Raw genomic sequence first — 19,295 nt, 5'->3', positions numbered from 1 at the left:
AAGGACAATTTAGTCTTTTCAGTTTACCGAATAACCAAAATCACAAGCAAACTACCTCAAAATGACCACTAATCTTTTCATTATTATTCTCACCCTTACATTGAATTGGAATGGCATGGTTTCCATAACACTCAAAATGACCACTAATCTTTTCATTATTATTCTCACCCTTACATTGAATTGGAATGACATAAAAAAAGACGACCACAGTGGGAGTCGAACCCACGACCTTTTGATCCGAAGTCAAACGCGCTAATCCACTGCGCTATGCGGTCTTATATGAATTGTCATCCTTGAAAATCTATATTTACTATTTCTACTAGAGATTAGCAGTCCAATTCTTTGCAGTATTTTGTTATAACCCAAACCCAATCACGTTAATTTATTCATACAAATTGTCATTTAATAATATAATTCTTAGTTTGGATAAAAGAAAACATTTGAATAAGAATTTGTTAAACATCTCAACTGTTTAATAATAGTTTCAATAAAATATGACAAGTTACATAAAAAATACGTAATTTATATAATTATAGAAATAAGTCCGTATAATTAAGAAGTATATATATATATATATATATATATATATATATATATATATATATATATATATATATATATATATATATATATATATATATATATATATATATATATATATATATATAGGTTATTTTGTTTTTACTAACTATTGTGTGCCATAATGCATAAATCTAGACCAATAGATGGAATTAATCAATGTACATGTTTTGAGGGTGTATGATATTACAATGGGATAACATGTACTATATAATCACACAAATTTTAGCAAAAGGGTATTTTGGACAATTAACTACATTTATAAAAGGAAATTTTTGGATTTTTAGGGATGATTAAATCTCCTAATTTTAAAAATCTGATTTTTTTTAATTAATTCAATTTTAATTCTAACGTGATTTGTATACATAACCGATTTTATTCTGTTAGAATATTTTTTTGTTAGAATAATGTTATTTCATAGTTTTATTCTATTAGAATATTATTGAAAAATAACAACATTCTTGAATCCGAGGTTGAAAAATAACAACATTCTAATATATATATTCTTATACATCTGAAGTTAAATGCAAATTCATACATATTCCTACAGATTAAAAGCCTTATACATTTTAATATAATTATACATATTCTAAAAGAATATCAACAAAAATGAATAAAAATCTTAAAAATTATCAACATTATAAAATTGTGAATATGATCAAACATTATTCATTCTTCAAGTTATTCCTATTAGGTCTTCAACGCAATGATAGCAACTAATGCAGCCCCATTCATCTTGTCAAACGGTTATTGAATAAATGCACTTAATCTTCTTCAATGGTCCAAAGAATCAACTTGATTCCAACTATTCTTACGAAAATGTGATGTATTATCGTAAGAATGTAATTCTTCAACCCATTCTTCCAACCATTCCTATCACAAATAAAACAAAAACTAAGAATGGTTAAAAGCATGTTACTTGCAATCTCCATCACTTAATATATTCTGGAAGAATACATAAAATATGATAGAATACATTCTGGCAGAATACATAGAATAAATTCTGACAGAATACATAGAGTACATACAACTATTTTCTTATTCCGGTAACATACTAAGCAACACACATATTCAAAATCCACTGAAATTTGAAATCAAAATCCACTTTGCCAAAACTCAATCAAATAATATTGAATCGTGCAGGAACAACAAATGCAAAATCTATCTAATCTAATTTAATACCAACAATAAAAGAGCAGTGAAACGGGATTGAAGAATCGAATGTAATTCCAAACTTAATCCAAATCAACTAGCATCAACCTATTATTATGAAAAAAGCATCCAATTCAATCTAAATTAAGTTATATATTTCTGAAAAGAATAAGGAACATAACGAAGTTAAAAAATTAAAGATTATTAACTATTATTTCATTGAGGCATTTTATCGAACACATGGAGGCCATAACAGAATCATATTAAGCAAATCAGACTAGTACTGGATATGGACTATCTAATCAATACCACTACTCTGTAACAGAAAAAAGAAGACAAAAAGAATTTCAAATCGTACAAGATTATGTATATAACCCAATGAAAATCATGGTAACAGTTTCATGTTTCTGTCATGTCATTGTCACAGCCATGGACACAAATCAAAGTTGACGAAAACTATCTAATTAAATTGTTATTTCTCTTGTTCGTCATTGATTCATTACAATCAGATTTGTTCTGAGATTCAAGCTGTAATTAGTGAAGGAAGAAACAGATGTTTTGACGTTCTTTTTGAAGTAAAAAAACCCTAACATTAAAATAATTTGGAGATTACTAGATTAGTGACAAACCTCATTGTTAGACTCGTCCTTGACTCGTTCAGTAGTTGATTCACCACAGCGAGATTCGGAAATTGTAGTATGAAAAAGACCTAATCCAGCCAAAGCTTCCGCCGCCTCCAAATATAGAGGAATATGGTTTTGAGAAGGGATACATGATTGCAATTTTTGTAGTGTTTATTCCCTTATTTTAGGATATATTAATTGAATTATTCATTTACCATAATTAAATATACTAAGATTACCATTATACCCTTTTATTATTTATTAGTGATTTAATAATTTCCTGAATTCTCATTGGTGCATTTAGGCACACAATATTTGCTAAAAACATTTGAACCTAGCTCTCTCTCTCTCTCTCTCTATATATATATATATATATATATATATATATATATATATATATATTATTGTACGTAGTAACATAGTTTTTGTTATTATGTGTAACAGGAATGAGTTCTATGGAAAACAAATAACTAGGGCAACATCTACCGGAACCAATAATCAAATGACACGTATCCATTTCTTTCTTCACAAGTAATGTATTGTGGAAGTTATTGTGGAAGTGATGTGTTGTCATGTTTTCATTGGTTCAAATATGTGTTGCCCTAATTATTCATTTTCCATATAACTCTTCCCATGTGTAACATATTTAATTATTTCTAAAATTCTAAATGAAGTAACCAAAAACAAGCTTTTGTCTCCATCGTACTAAAATCAATGTTTTAAAAACCGGTTTTTTAATTGAACCGGTCGGGTGACGTTTTCCGGTTCAACCGGTTTAACCGGACGGTTAAACCGGTTCTATATTTTTATATGTTTTTAATTATCTTGCATACATTGATTACAAAACTTGTCATCTTTTTAGTATTACAAACGTAAATAGAATCCAACATATAAAAACAATCATTATAAAAGTCAAAATTAAACAAAGAAGCCCAAAACAAACACAAAAATCCAAGAATGTTCGATTCAACCCGGTCCATTCCGGTTCAATTCAGCCGGTTGAACCGGTTTTTTACCAAAACTGGCCGGTTCAATCCGGTCAGGAAATCATTATAAAACCGGTCCAAATTGAACCGTCCTCACCTCCGGTTCCCGGTTCGATCGGTTCGAACCAGTTTTTAAAACACTGACTAAAATAATATCAAACAAAACTCATTATACATATTCTCTAGTTTATACAAGCTAACCGGATAATTGTTAGAGTAGGTTGAAACCATCAGTCCAAAGGCGGGCGAGCACCCACGGTATCGATCTTTTTAGTTATTTTGAATTTACTTGTATATTGGTCCGACTCTATAGTTGGTAGGCTTACGGTTATAAGTAAACGAAGTTAAGGATTTAAATATATAACTTTGAAAACAATTCAGTAATAGAAGACTTGCGTAACAATAATAATATATACTAGATAATGTGGGCCGAAAGAAGTATATATATATATATATATATATATATATATATATATATATATATATATATATATATATATATATATATATATATATATATATATATATATATATATATATATATATATATATATATATATATATATATATATATATATATATTCTTTCACCATCAAAGTATAGAATTACATTGGTATTTTATCAGTTTTATCATAAGTTAATAGCGTCCTTTGTTGGGGTAAAACATACTTTTAATTCGATCTTTAACATTTTTGTAACAAATCGTTTACGCTTTACAAAGTAAAAACTTTAGAGTTCGAACAATCCTACAAGAAACCCAACTCAAAAGGTGTAACAAATAAATGTTAAACATTGTGTGTCTCTGTGTTAGTGGGAATTCGAACTGTCAAAACATGCATGTACAATCAAGCAACAGAGAGTGAATAGAGGACAAAATACACACACACATGCACATTCACAGTTGATCGGTTTGATCATGCAGACAAGCAGACAGCTTCTGGAGTAAGCTATCAGGCTCAGATTCCGTACATATCTTACCGTCCTCCACGTCTTCTCAATCATAAGGTCACCTCATGTCTCGTATCCATAACGACATAAAACGCTATCGGCTTGGGTGTCGGCACACGTAAGGTCAAGAAACGAAAATCTGTAACATGATATATTGATTATTGATATTAAAGCATCCATGAAAAGTTTTTCTAAATTTTTCCAAACCAATAATCTTTTGAAAACAATAGTTATTGAAAGAGCTTATTCAAGATAAAAATACGCGTTATATTCATTTTTTGATATCTTTTATTTAAGATTATCACCTCAGCCTCACTTTTATGAGTTTATCCTTCATGTTTCATCCTCCGGCTTTGATTTATCTTTGAATGTATCTTCACACATTTTTTTATCATGAAAGTCCTTCTATTTTAAGTTAAATGTTAAACATACTCCCCGTAGTAGTTTTAGTGTAGTATTTTTATATACTTTATGCCTAATTATTTGAAGATAAACATATTCATCCACATCAGTACTCACAAAACAATAAAATAAATCTTCATAGGTAAGGAGTACAAAAAATAGTTAGGGGAAGTGATAATAGAATCATCATTTTAAGTTGAATTGGTGGTGTATATGATAGTCATCACGACTCATTGCATTGTAAAAATATTTGCAACGTGGTTCCAAAAATGAGTAGCAGTTTGTGTGTTATCGATTACATTGTCCTCTGAGATGTCGATCTATGCACTTGTCAATACGGCTTCCTATAGGGGCGGAGTTAGAATTTTAGGATAAAGGGGGCTTATTTATCGGTGTTACTAGTAAGCAGTGATTAGAAGGTGAAGATGTGGTCGAGTGGTTAGGGTTTTTGATTCTAGAATTTTTCTTATTTAGAATTTTGTGGCTTTTAGCGTCTTAAAAAATAGTTGTGTATTTTTCTTGGTTCAAAGTATTTTAATTTTTTGATAGAATTAGATTTGATCACAATTTTAGAATTTAGAATTTCAAATTTAGATCATCTTTAGTGAGAATTTTTTAAATGAGCACATCTTATGTTGTTATGTTATAATCTATTTCGAACAATTGGATTTTTTTTTCATTTTGAAAAGTGAGAACCCACAAAATGGGACCATGCAAGTATTATACGAAGAGAGGGTATATTATTTGATATTTAAAGTAAAAGTTTAAAAGGACAGGGTAGAAGTGGTTTAAGTTAACTAGCATCCAATCAAATATAATATGAGCTACTAGTATTTACAATTCATGAATTGAAAATGTTGGGGTGGCCAAGCACCGACTAGTCCCCATACTAGCTCCGCCGCTGGCTTCCTAGGTCGTAGTCCATGTTTTGAGCGGGAGCATGGCCAAAACGAGCATGAGTTATTGTTTTTTAGATCTTTTAACATGTTGAAATGGTTCGGGTTACGTTTCGAGTTAGGGCGTGTCATCATCATCATGGACTGGGGTTGGGATACATGAAATTGATTCTGTGAAGTTTGAACCGGATAATACAAATGGTTTATAAGAACCAGTGGAGGTTGATTACACAAAGAAATTTAAAATTATAGCTGTGAAAATATGGGATCAAATCGCGGATAGTTCCGTGTTGCCGTGTTGGTGAAGAATTGAGATGGAAAACATTTTTTTTGATGATGGTGCATTTGAACTAGTTAGCCGAGGGTTATTACGACTAGATGTTGGGATGGTGTAATTTGACAGATTGTGTGGGACCATTATATGTAAAAATAAATGAAGATAATAACATTGAAGATTGTATTAATAAAAGAGATACATAGAATACTTGTGCAAAAATATTATAAATTAAATGAGAAGGTTATAGGAGAGTAAAAAACAATACATTTTATTTTTTTACGTAAATGGTCAAAATCCATAGGGAAAAGAAAAAGGACCGTAGGACGGTAGTCATGAAAGGATCACGGCCGAACCATTGGACGCAATGCTCGTGTACGATGTAACGTCTCAAATTTTAACCCAAACTTTTAAATTTTTAAATAAAAGTAATCAACCAAAATCCATTTCCCAAAGTATATCAAAACAACAATTTGTTCCAAAGCATGTCACATAGTTTTCAAAATCATAATAATAATAATAATAATAATAATAAAAGTAGTGAAATAAGACCAAGAAGTCTCCAAAAACAAATCCATGTATGTGATACAGTCAGACCATGTCCTTCACTTTGCTACCATAACAATATGAAAACATTTAAATGTAATGAGTAAGCACAAATTTTGGTGTGTTTCCAAAGAGACCAAATACACAAATGAATGCTATAGTCAAGTGTAGTTGTTGCTATTGTAATCCAACTATAGTTTTGCTTACTATTGTCTAACTATAGTCTTTCCTTTTATAGTCCAATTACATTGTTTCCTGTTATAGTCTAACTATAGTCTTGACTACTATAATTAAATTATAGTCTTGACCGCTATAGTTGTTAGATGCATTTTATATGCATCTTTTAGCATGTTTTTCTCGGTATTTTATTATAAAAAGTTAACTAACTCCCAAATATTTTTTACGTATTGCATGTTCCCTAATTATTTTATAGAATGTCCATACTATTCAAGTTTGTTATGATTTTCAAGGCAATTTGGAGTACATGGACGAATACGTAAGTTCGAGATGCGTTATTGGATACTTTGGAGTTCAATCGGAGAAAAAACTAAGGAAGGATGTTGATGAATGATCAAGAATAGCTTGGAAGGAAGAATTGCGACCAAAAAGAGACAAAATAGGCAATATACGATCGCATATGCTATTTATGCGATCGAATTATTTGTATATGCGATCAATGGTAAAATCTCAGATGAGCTTCGAGGATTTTTCGTGCCAATAATTGAGATTGAAAAAAAAAGATTTTATGTGATTGCATATAACCAAACCTGCAATCGCATATTTGCCAAAAAGCCTCATAATTGCAATGTACTTCATTAAACTGGCAGGATACGTGTTTTCATGAAAATATGTGATCACATATACGACTGTTTTTCTATTGGACGTATAAAAAGCTTCTAAAAAGATCCCATTAACCTTATTCGTGAATCCAGACGACTGAGAGACGATTTTCAGAGGTTTTCAAGTGTCAAACACAGATCTGAAGAACACGATTCGAGTTTTATTTTCGTTTAGTAGGATTAGTCAATTAGATTTTGTTTCTGCTTCTTGTAATTCGTTTTTAGCCATGTCAGGCTAAAAACCCTAGATTTTAGTTTCGCAAAGGACTCGACTTTTTGTGCAAGTAATCATCACACACGATTTTTGGCTATGTTTACTGTTTAGTTGATCAGTTTTATGCTTGATTGCAAGTTTAATTTTGATTGAGTTTTTGTTTGCCACTTTAATTATTAATGAATCATTCCAGTTATCTGATTTGTTTAGATTCGTAATTGTCTTTATTAATCAGTGAAAGTAACAAATATTAGATTAATCTATGTTAGGGTTCACTCTAATATAAACTGATTTGTTTAGATTCGTAATTGTCTTTATTAATCAGTAAAAGTAACAAATATTAGATTAATTCTATGTTAGGGTTAACTCTAATATAAACTGATCAAACAAGTCTTTACACTTCCGAGCGTGTGAGAAATATTGGACTTTACTGGGATTTTTACATTGTGTCTAATGCTACTTTTATAAATTAACTGAGAGCTTATTTGGTTAATTCAGTAAAAAGTAAGGTTTAATTTAAATAGCTTGTTTTGGTTAAACATTTTAGTAAAAGAAAATTGTTAGAGCTTGTTAACGGTTTTCAATACCAGTTTAAATAATACACAGTTCAAGTATCGTGTTGAAGGTTATTCATATGATTAAGAGAATCACCGCGAAATTGAAATTGCTTTTTACTTTCTAAATTTTATTCCAGTATTTAAGTTGCATTTATTTTTTTTCTGTTATAAACTTTTGTCAAAATTAGATTTAATAGTCAACAAATCCCCGCATTTTAATTTATGATAAATTTGTGAGTGCCTTACGCAAGAGAGTCATAAACCTTAGGACGTGACCCTGTGGATTTGACTCTGCTTTATTAGAACAACATGCTAGATTAGGACTAAGGATCTAGGAATGATGCCTTATATGCCTGTTATATGTGTTTCAACTTTATGAGAACTGAATGCTAAGTACAAAACTGACAGTATGATAGCCTGAGTAGTATATGCTTGATTATGTGTACTTGATGTCCGAATACTGCTTGCTTTGTGCTTTTAGGAGTTTTAGTTGTCTTTCACTAACTAGTAAATGAATATGTTACGTTACATATCGCGAGGATTAAATAATTTTAGAAGGTTAGGTCTAGCTCTATTTCACAGCTCTTGTTTGAGTCCAACCGTTGTAGGGTAGGATCTCTCATTCGAAGAATGATCTAGTTTGAGTAATATGTAATAGTATTCGCGGGCTAGTTAGGGGAAGAAAACAGGGACTTCTTATGAAGCTGATGGCGGAGAGTGGGTTGGTGATTTCAAGGCAGTTTTTGAGGAAAGTACGGATAGATGTGGAAGGTAGTATGGGCCCATACTACTGAAAGCAGAGGATTCGTACTCGAATCAAGGAAGGCTGAGATAAGACCAGTGGACTTATAGTGTGTGAGATCCCTCGAGTTTATATGAGTATTGTGATGTTAGTGATGGTATATTACCCAGTATAGTGACGCTACGTGGTAGACCAGATGGTAGTTCTGGAGTCGACGAGGGATCAGGCTCGGACTCTGTAGTCGGGCAGCTCGATAATCAGATGAGGGAGTTCATTCCATCTGAGATTACATGCAGTGTCATTGACCAGACTCTTGTGATCCTCAATATGATCAAGGAGGGCATTATAGAGATTTGTGATGAGAGGGCGAGTGCAATCTGCACTGAGATAGCAGTCATGATAGGGACCTGAACGTTGATGTTCGGGAATTCAGAGTTTGTGAGGCTTCAGACTGTCATGGGGGTTAGGGGCCCCATTGTTAGCAGTAGATGGTTGGCAGATGTCACCAACACTTTTCGTACCAGACGTTGTCTTGAAAGGAGACAAGATCCAACTTACTTCATGCCTCCTGTAGGACAGATCATGTGATTGATGAAAAGAGGTTAGTAGCGAGTTGGGTGATGTTGTAGTTGATGTTATGTCGTGGGATGACTTTTCGACCAGATAAAGGGGCACAGTGTGCCCAGGCGATTGAGGCACAACAGTTGGCACAAGAGTTGTTAGATCTTCACCAGATGACTGAGACTGTGGCAGAGATCACTGCCAAGTCTCGAGAAAGAGCTTATATGGTACCCAGTATGCAGCAGATGAGGAAAAGAAGAAGGTAAGTTATCAGAACATACTGTAGAATGATAGCAGGTAGATCGTGAGTATCTCGGGGCGCAAGACCCTAAATGATATGACCTCTTGAGCTTGAGAACGAGATATTGACTTGGAGCACATTGGTAAGAGGGAACCATATCAGTTGCATATATTGAAGGGTCTCGGGAGGAGACCCTAGATTTAGGATTAGCATTCAAGAGACCAGCAAGACCAGGTTCAGTGTAGCACTTACGGGAAACTGCACAATGGAGCCTTTCATTCCAAGGGTTATGAGTAAGTGTGACTCTGGGTTATCCTCTTTTTGTGTTTGAATTATACTTCCAAGAAATGGCATATGCCAATTGCATACCGAGAATTATTAGCGGATAGTGAAAGATCATTTCCCAAATTGCAGATTGGGAGAGTACAGTGTCATCTTGGTTTATTCAAAGGCTGAGGAGCAACACGAGAAGCACCAGAGGGAGGTGCTAGAGACTTTGAGGAAGGAGAGACTTTTGCAAGGTACTCCAAATGTGAGTTCTGGTTGCGCGGGGTGCAATTTCTTATGCACCTTGTTAATCAGAAGGGTATTCTAGTCGATCTGGCCAAGATAGAGGCTGTGATGCAGTGGGAGATTACGAGGTCTCCAATTCAGATTCAGAGCTTCCTGGGTCTAGCGGGTTATTACCGGAGATTTATTCGGGTTCTTGGAGGTGGTGTAATCTTTTGGACTGGCTAGTATTGAAGCACTAGCAATAGTAAGTATTGGTTGTCTGCAGATCGACCATTAGATGGAGAAAAGGATTGAGAATCCTTTTCAAGCTGTAAGTTGTAAGGAGCTAGTGGAATCAAAGTGGGGGAGAATCACCCGAGTGGTCAGAAGCAGAAGTAAGTGCGAGAATGGATTAGGTTTGCATCATTGTTGAGGAGGAAACCAAGTGGTTGTTTGGATGGAAGAGCACGTGAGCAGGGAGTTAGGGAAAACTTCCTGAAGTTGAGTTTGTGTATGCACGATTAGCTGATGACTGGTTGGGAAACTAGGCTAGAGATCTTTCTGTCAGAACGGGAGACGGTCGAGGGGTCGTCTTGATTGAGGATTGGATAAGATGGGAGTTCAGAAAACGTTCCAACAATTGGTTTACGCTTTTCCTTGTCTTTGGGAAGCAGGTTTCAGGAACCAGGTTAGAGCCCCAGTTAAGACTCAAGTGTAGTTGAGTGTTAGGCTGAGTGTGTGTTCGACACAATGTTAGAGTGTTGTAAGTCTGTGGGTGTAACCATAGCATTCATTAGCAGCCAGATAGTGTTAGAGTGTTGTAAGTCTGCGGGTGTAGCCGTAGCATTCACTAGTAGCCAAATAGTATTAGAGTGTTGTAAGTCTGTGGGTGTGGCCGTAGCATTCACCAGTAGGTATACAGGGTGGGAAGTGTAGTGAGGCAACGAGATGACCACAGTATTCACGTTAGTTGAAGGCTGGTTTAGAAAACCAGGTTGGAGGATTGCCAGTAGGACTCGAGTGAGTCAGGATGCAGATTGAGTGAAAGTCGGGCACGGGATGTTTCCGTATTAGTAGTCAGTGTAGAGACAACATGGGGAGTGTGGTAAGACTGTGGGATAGCTGCAACATTTGTTAGTAGAAAGTTAGAGGAGTATGGGAGGGGGCCTATATCTCCTAGATAGAGGAGTGTGGGCGAGGTCCCGTATCTCTTAGTTAGCGGAGTGTGGGCGATGCCCGTATCTCCTAGTCAGCCTGATAAAGATCAAGAAAGGATAGTTCGTTGAGGATTCAGGATGGTTTAGGACCCGCATAACCCTAGATAGATGAGACTGGGGCAGGGTTGCTCAGTAGTATGGTTTGGGTAGGACCCATGGGCGAGACCCTTGCGATAGTAGCAAGACAAGTGAGACTTGGGGGAGAGACCGCTCTGAGATATAGATTGGGTGACCCGTGGGCGAGGCCCGTGAGATTTTATCAGCGCAGGTGGGACCTGATAGAGACCTTAGAGTCAAGATAGGGGATCAAGGATCCCAAGACTTATGGAGCCAGAGTGGTAAGGTATATAGAGCAGTTTTACTTAGCCGAATTTTTCTTCGGAAGTCGCTGAGAGCGACTGAGCGATTGAGCTTGGGTGCAGTAACCGATGGGAGTCTGGTAACCCAAATTATGGAAGATTGGTTGGGACCAGGGTGGTCCTGGTTCGTCTGGAAGCGGATAGGAGATAGCAGGACCTTCAGTCGGGGACAACGATAAGAGAATTCCTGGTGGAGCAGCTAGTTGACTGAGAGGTGCTACGTCACTCACAGAAGGGTTGAATAATCTCAGAGGGAAAGGTTTGACCCTGTTTCGTAGATCTCATATGAGTCTAACCGTTGCAGGGATGAATCTTTTACTCGAAGGATTATCTGATCCATTCACTGGGTTGGGTGTTCAGCACTGAGATATAGTAAGAGGAAGCATTTAGTGGGTATCAGTGAAGCGATCAGCACTGGGAGTGGCTGGAAATGTAGATACAACGAAGATTATGTCCTTCACAAAGATAGGAAAAGGATTTTATTGGGTATCGTTGCCTTGGGAAGTTCGTAGCGGCGCAGAGTAAAAGGGTGAGCCCATTGGATGCCAAGTGAAAGTACTCGGGGAATACTGGAGGGGATGTCGGCTGTATGAGAGCTATGTTCTCAGGATTGCTGGTGATCAGAGTGCTCTCGAGGTGTTTATCTTTAAGGATTAGTTTTGGTTGAATGACCGAGCGGAAGGTCAATTGAAGTGATCCCTCAAGGATCAGACTCAGTAAGAGATGTATTCACCGGGAAGAAATGTTGTGAGCAGATTGCAGGATAGTTGGCCTTACCGGACTTCGAGGACGAAGTCTAGTTTAAGTGGGGGAGATTTGTAACAGCCCTAATCCAGCAGACCAAGAAACGAAAGGAAAACCCTAAGTCAAGGAGTTAACTCGTCGAGTCCAAGGAAGAACTCGACGAGTAGGAGCAAGTTTCGTGTTGGGGATTAAGTGGTCGACTCGGCGAGTCGGGGGACTAACTCAACGAGTCTGGTCTGGGTTGGGAAACCCTAATTTCGGGACTTGGTGCCCTATTTAAGCCTTATATTATAATCCCCCCAGCCTCATCTTCAGCCCCCAAACCCCAAACCCTCACCCACGAAACCTTAGTGCCTTTCTTGTGATTGTGAGCCATTTTTGGAGTGTGTGTGGTCTACTTGGAAGCTTGAAGAAGGAGAAGAGCTTGGAGGAATCAAGAAGGGGATTGTAGATCCAGAAGTAGCTTCTCAATCTCATCACTTTCTGGTAATCAAGTCTTGAACTTGCTCATCAACCTCTTAGATCTCCTCGTGTCCCTTTTGTTTGAGTTTTGGTTCAAAGCTAGATCTATGGGGACAAGGACGTCCCAAGCTTAGATCCATTCAGATCTGGAGCCCCTAGGTGTGGATAAGGAATAAAGGTGCAAGCTTTATGCCATTAGTATGTCCCATGCAAGCTTAAAGAGATTATCATGGCCTTTTGCAACCCTAAAGGCCATGCAAGGAAGTAAAGTCCAGCACTTTACATGGTTATTAGATGTCTAGAGCCTAGATCTTGATTTCCCTGTTTTGGTTTGGAGTAATAAGGGTTTTGGATAATGGAGTTATGTTTTAATGAGCTAGGGTTTTGTCTAAACCCATTAAGAAGGACTTAGGATGGGTAAAGATAGAAACTTTACCCTTAATAAGTCATTTCCACATTGTTTATGAAGAATGGAGTTCAGATCTGAAGTATAAGGGCTTAATCCTTTAAGATTGTCCAACAGACCGAGGAACTCTACGAGTCCAAGGATGGACTCGACAAGTATAAGCGAGTTGTCCCGTTTTCTGGTTATTGGTGAACTCGGCGAGTCAGGGGAATGACTCGGTTTGTCACGAGTCTGGTTAGCCAGGGAACTCGGCGAGTCAGGGGCAGACTCGATGAGTTGGTTCGCGATTGTAGGATTCTTACTTTTGAACTCGGCGAGTTGATGGAGCAACTCGGCGAGTCAAGTCAACCTGGAAATGTTAACTTTGACCATCGACTGTTGAATTTGACTTTGACCAGAGTTGACTTTGTTTGACTCCTGGAGAGCATTTTAGGACTAAGTGTTATGTTGGTATAGGTAGCTCGGGGAGCCAGGGGAGCAGCAGTTCGGGGAATTGTCGAATAGCAGCCAGAGATTTCAGCCTGTCTTCAGTTGTGCGAGGTGAGTCCTCTTCCAGTAGGAACGGGTCTAAGGCCACAATGCCGGCCCGTTTAAGTAGTTGTAGTATGTTGGGGTAAGCCCGACGTAGTTTATATGTTTCCGGACTTCGGTCCGATGTCGGGGCGGTCCCGAGAAGTAGTTAAGTATGCATTATGTCTTTGTGATTCATGTAGGTTATATGATATGTGCTATGTGTTTCGGACTTCGGTCCGATGCCGGGGCAAGCCCGATGTATGTTAATTTACATGTTGTGTGTTATGTGTTCTGGGGTAAGCCCGATGTTTGTTAGTTATTATGCCATGTGCTATGTGTTCCAGGGCAAGCCTGATGTATGCTAGTTATATGGTATATGTTATATGTTCCGGGCTTCGGTCAGATGCCGGGGCAAGCCCGATGCAGATTATGTGATTACGTTATGTGATATATGTTGTGTTGTGTATGTGCCAGGGTAAGCTCGATGCCCGAGCAAGCCCGATGCCCGATGCGGTTGGATGTCGGGCAGGAGTCCGATGTCGGGTAATCTGATGTCGGGATTCGTCCCGATGCAGTTGGGAGTAGTCACAGAGTTATATTTATGTTATGTGTTTATGTTATATGCATTGTGGATATGTTTATATGTGTACTGGATTACGGTCCGATGCCGGGTAGGGCCCAATGCAGTGGGCTAGGCCCAAGTTATGTGATTATGTGTATGGTATGTGGTAGTTTGGAGAGACTCACTAAGCATTGTGCTTACAGTTTTCAGTTTTGGGTTCAGGTACTCAGTTTTCAAAAGAGGAGCTCGGGAAGATTGCAATGCACACACCATTTGTTCAGCCTGAGATGTTTATACTCTGATATACATGACAGTTGTTATAGTATTATGAGATACATTGTTTATGATTTTTCTATGACGTATGATGTTTATGGTTTTTGTTATTAAATTAAAACGAAATTTTTGGCTTGTATTTTTGGGATGTTTCATGGAGAGTGAGGAGGAGTAGAGTCTTGAAAGTAGTCATCAGTGAGGGGAACCGATTCAAGCGTTGAAAAAGTTACCTCTGGATTCATAGGTATTGGCTCCGAAACTTGGGGTTGTGAAGTCGCAGCGGTGTCATCTTGTTCGTGCCGGACTTGCTATTCTATGCGAATCTCATATATAGTGTTGGATTGTAAGTCCTCCTCATCACTTGGGTGGGAGTTCATGGCTTGCGAGCGACTCGCTTCACTTTCTTCTTCAGAGTCTGGGTAGGTTCTGATGGACCAGCCTTCGCCTTGTATTTACCCCCTTCTTTGTCTTATCAGCGTCGTCAAGAACCTTTCGTATTTCGTCAGTCATTGGCCTTGGACCAGAAGCCGGTAGACTTTGATAAGCTTGAAGAACTTCACTCGTAGCTGGGATGTTACAAAGCATTGATTCCAGGATTGAACCGATGAAGGTGAATCTGGAGATGTCTAATAGAATGATGTTGGTGGTGTGGAAAACTTGAATGTTGGCCATAATTGAACCCTCGATAATCGGAATGTTGAGGCGATCGATAACCCTCTGTACAGCGAGAGTCCAGAATCGCGCATAGGAGATTTCATTATGCCTTATTGTAGAAATTGTACTTTGAACGAGTTGAGCCCAAAGCACCGACCCATAGTCGAGATTAACTCCTGAGTAAACACCATACATGATGGTCATGAACATCTTCCTCGCACAGTCTGAGCCTGTTACCCTCTCAGAAAAGCTTTCGAAAAGCATGGTAAACAGAGCATTCCATACAGGTGGAAGATTAGGCTTCTTGAATTTGGAGACAGTGGCCAAATACTCCCTTTAACCCACTTGATAGAACATATCCAAGAGAACAGAGTTGGAGATGGACTATGGATCGACTAGGTTACGACCGTGAGGAAGTCCTAGGAGGTTGCAGAACCTAGAATTGGTGATCTAGGTTTTCATTTTGTCGACTTCGAAAGCGATCCTCTATTCTCCTTATTGGTAGCTAGTAGTTGAATATGCCTTGGACAGATGAACCAAGGGCACATTCTTAATTTTTGTTAGGGTTTCCAGTGGTGAATAGCGTAAGCACTCGATGAGAGGTTGAAGAAAGACGTCATACTTGGTGGGTTCAAGGTCCATAATGAGATTCTGGTTTGCCTTGATGTTCAGCAGTGTTGATTGTGCCATCTGTTCAGTGACTGAAGGGGTTACAGAAGAGACTACCATTATTGCTTGGTAAAGAAAATGATGAACAATAGAGAGAAAAATCGCCAGGTGAATTTTGGAAGCTTTTGAAAGTGGTAATGAATAATGAATCGTCGATATTCGTTTATACGATTTGATAGGAGAGAGAAAAACCGACAGTTGATAATCCCAATTATTGAAAAAGCGCCTAAAAAGGCATGACTGACAGCAGGCGTCGTTTCAGTTTTCACGCGCCTAAATTCAAATCTTATCCACAAATACCACCGTTTCAGTTGCTGAATTTCGCAGTTCCATACTTTCGCAATTTCATTCTTTCACAATTTCATACTTTCGCAATTCATCTAAATTTACTGTACTCCGAACCTCAAAGTAATCATTCAGGCAATGAACCATAATTATGAAAAGCAGAAAGACCTTCGTGCAAGAGTGTGCCAAAAATAAAGAAATAAAACAAGTTCTCTAAGGGATTCTAATGATGTCATTAAAGACATAAAGCAGATGGATCCCGAGCAATGATCTCTTCCTTCGCAGTCAAGAGAGACTTTGAAGTGCTTGTGTGGTGTCCTATTGAATTACGATCATCTGTTTGTGGAGAAACATTGAAAGGCTTCTTTTAATAAGGGGGAAAGGGGTGGCTTCTTCTTCAACTAAGTCCGAAACTCAAAATAAGTTTGAACGTTCGTATGAAGTACTTGTCTGACCAGTGTATCCATAAGAACAAGTATGCTTTGGAATTATTTTTAGTGGTTGGATAATATGGAAATCTAAAAAAAAATAAAAATTGGATCTTATGGGAAGAAAAGTTTTAGGCCTAGAACAATTCATTAAGATCTTGCAAAAATAAAAGAGATTTCAGGGTATAAACCACGAAGGTGGACATTCGTTAATTCCTTGATGAAAAATCTAGTACATGTTTATTGTTCACCGTCAATTCTTAAATACGTGTTGCATTTTGGGTTTCACTCAATTCGTGGTGATAACGAATTTAAGATCATAAACATAGAATTTGTGTAACCATAAACCTCAGTAGTAATATTTGAGAGTCTTAAGGGTTACATTCATGAATGCAAAAATGATGGAGAAGTAGTGGATGGTGGTTCCAAAAAAGTGTACCTCTACTATGCGAAAGTGACCAAGCAGTCAACTCTTAACTCAATATGAGAAGAGTAAGGTAGCTCATGACTTATGTGAATGAACAACCTAATTGGGAAGAACCGATTGGTGCGACTGATTCATTAATGCTTCATTATAGAGTTTTAGAGGCTTCAGACTACATGCAACAACGTGCTTCTAGGGGCACTTAACTAGTGCATAGATTCGAAATAATTACCTGCCCCATCATTCATAATTGAGACCATCATGATAAGTGTTTTCAATTCTGCTCAATTATCTATTCTTTTTGGTATTTTTGAATATTTGATGAAAAGAAATAAGAATTGAAGATAAAAACATATAAGGAAAAGATTTGAATCTAGATTAAATTTTAATATTTAATTTATTCAAATCATGATTATCTGGAAAATACCACAACTATATATAGGACCTCTCGAGCCTTACAATTTTCGGCTATTACTCTCTACAAGGTTGAGAAACTGATTTCTCACATCTCTTATGTCTTTCTCCTTTACTTTCCAAAGTTCTTACTTTTGGGTGTGGACCATTAGAGGTAGTCTACTATGGGTACTAGTCTTCCCAAGGAGCAACAAGAAGATACAGCTACAAAAGACAAATTGAATCTATATGAGGTTAGTATTCGAATCCTTCTTCCTTGATCATGTTAGGTTAGTTTTAAAAGTACATTACTATAATAGTAAAGTTTAGATCATATGGTCCATGTACACTTAGGATGATTTTCGATTATTTCTGTTGCCTTAATCTAATGTGTAGTTGCATAGAAAATCCAACACGAACCACCATCATCGCAAGAGAAAGGTGTTAAGGATAATTATGTCATATTTTCTCAACGATTGGGGAGAAAAGATTTGAGTGACGTGGATTGGTGGGCGATGATGTAGCTGAGGTAGTAGCTCACGTGTGTGATGGGAGACGAAATTATAAGGCGTAAGGCAGAATGAAGGGTTAAGGTTATGTCAATTCACTTTAATTTACATATTTGGTCTTGTAGTTTCTAAGATCATAAATTAAAAGAAAAGACAAAGTGAGGGTTGTTTTGGTCATTTACTTAGGCTTAACATTTGATTTTTAAGTGAGTTAAACATAGGGACCAATTATACTTGAAATTAGAACAACAAGAACCATCGTTGTAGCGTTTCTCAAAGATATTCATAAAGTGCCACTTTTAGAAAAATACAGGGACCATTTATGACGTTTTATCTTAAAACTATTACCAAACATGCAGAGAGGTGTAGACTATAGGGACGAAGAAGAGTAATTTACTATTCTAACTTATTTTAATCCGCTGAAAATAGACATGCCATACCGGTTTATTGTATATGTGATGTGATTTTATGTTTGAAAGAGAGATCAATGAATTGACGGTTGCGGGACTACCGGATCGTGTCTGCTCCCAAAAGTTGTGTGCACTGTGCACTATTCCCCCATTTCATAATTTTTATTATTAAAGTTATTTGTAATCATTTTGAATATAATTTGTCGGGAAATTGTGGATTTCGTTATAATATGAATCAAATGTTTAAGTCTTTCAGATACATTGTTTATTATAAAAGGTATTTATTACAATTACCGACATAGAATACTATCACTGGCTTCATTTTTAAAAAAAATATCGAAAATTGGTTAACAATTTAGAAATAAAGATATTTTATCTAATAAATTCCCAATTATCAGCAAAAAGGAAAATGACTCATGAGGATAATTATCTTTTCGTCTTGTTCACATTTAAGTAACATTTTTTGTACACATTTAACTATTTAACTTGTTAAATGTGTTCACATATCACCATTATCACGTGGTATCTCAGGTGACAATGATAACATTTAATGGTAACATGTGAACACATTTAAAAAATTAAATCATCAAATGTGTACAAAAAAAATTGTTAAATATAAAAAAAAATTACAAATTTCTTAAGATTCTTTATAATTTCTTACAATATTTTTATGATATTTTTTTTCTTATATTTTTTCTTAATACAAGGTTTTAAACTTTGCTGATAAATTTTCTTAAAGTATTTTTTTTATACTTTCATATAATTTTCAAACAAGTGCTTTTAAACCAAATATTTTCTAATTGTTTCAAAATTTTCTTATAAGTTTTCAACTTTTTTTTTTGCATTATCATACATTTTTATAACTTTCATACAATTATTTCTAAACTTTCGTTAAATACTAGTTTAGACTGTTGTATTAAGAAAAACTAAAAAGT

The 19,295-nt window shown here is 36.3% G+C and overlaps 1 non-coding gene across 1 annotated transcript; it reads right to left on the bottom strand.

The window, feature by feature from the left end:
- Positions 1 to 201: 201 nt before the first annotated feature.
- Positions 202 to 275, bottom strand: TRNAR-UCG (transfer RNA arginine (anticodon UCG)). Its single transcript has one exon. It is a non-coding gene; the product is annotated as a tRNA-Arg (tRNA).
- Between the last annotated feature and the right edge of the window lie 19,020 nt (positions 276 to 19,295).

This window comes from Lactuca sativa, chromosome 9 (assembly GCF_002870075.4).
Source record: "Lactuca sativa cultivar Salinas chromosome 9, Lsat_Salinas_v11, whole genome shotgun sequence".
NCBI lineage: Eukaryota > Viridiplantae > Streptophyta > Magnoliopsida > Asterales > Asteraceae > Lactuca > Lactuca sativa.
The sequence above is the reverse complement of the archived record's forward strand: the minus strand, read 5'-3'. Positions and strand labels throughout refer to the sequence as shown.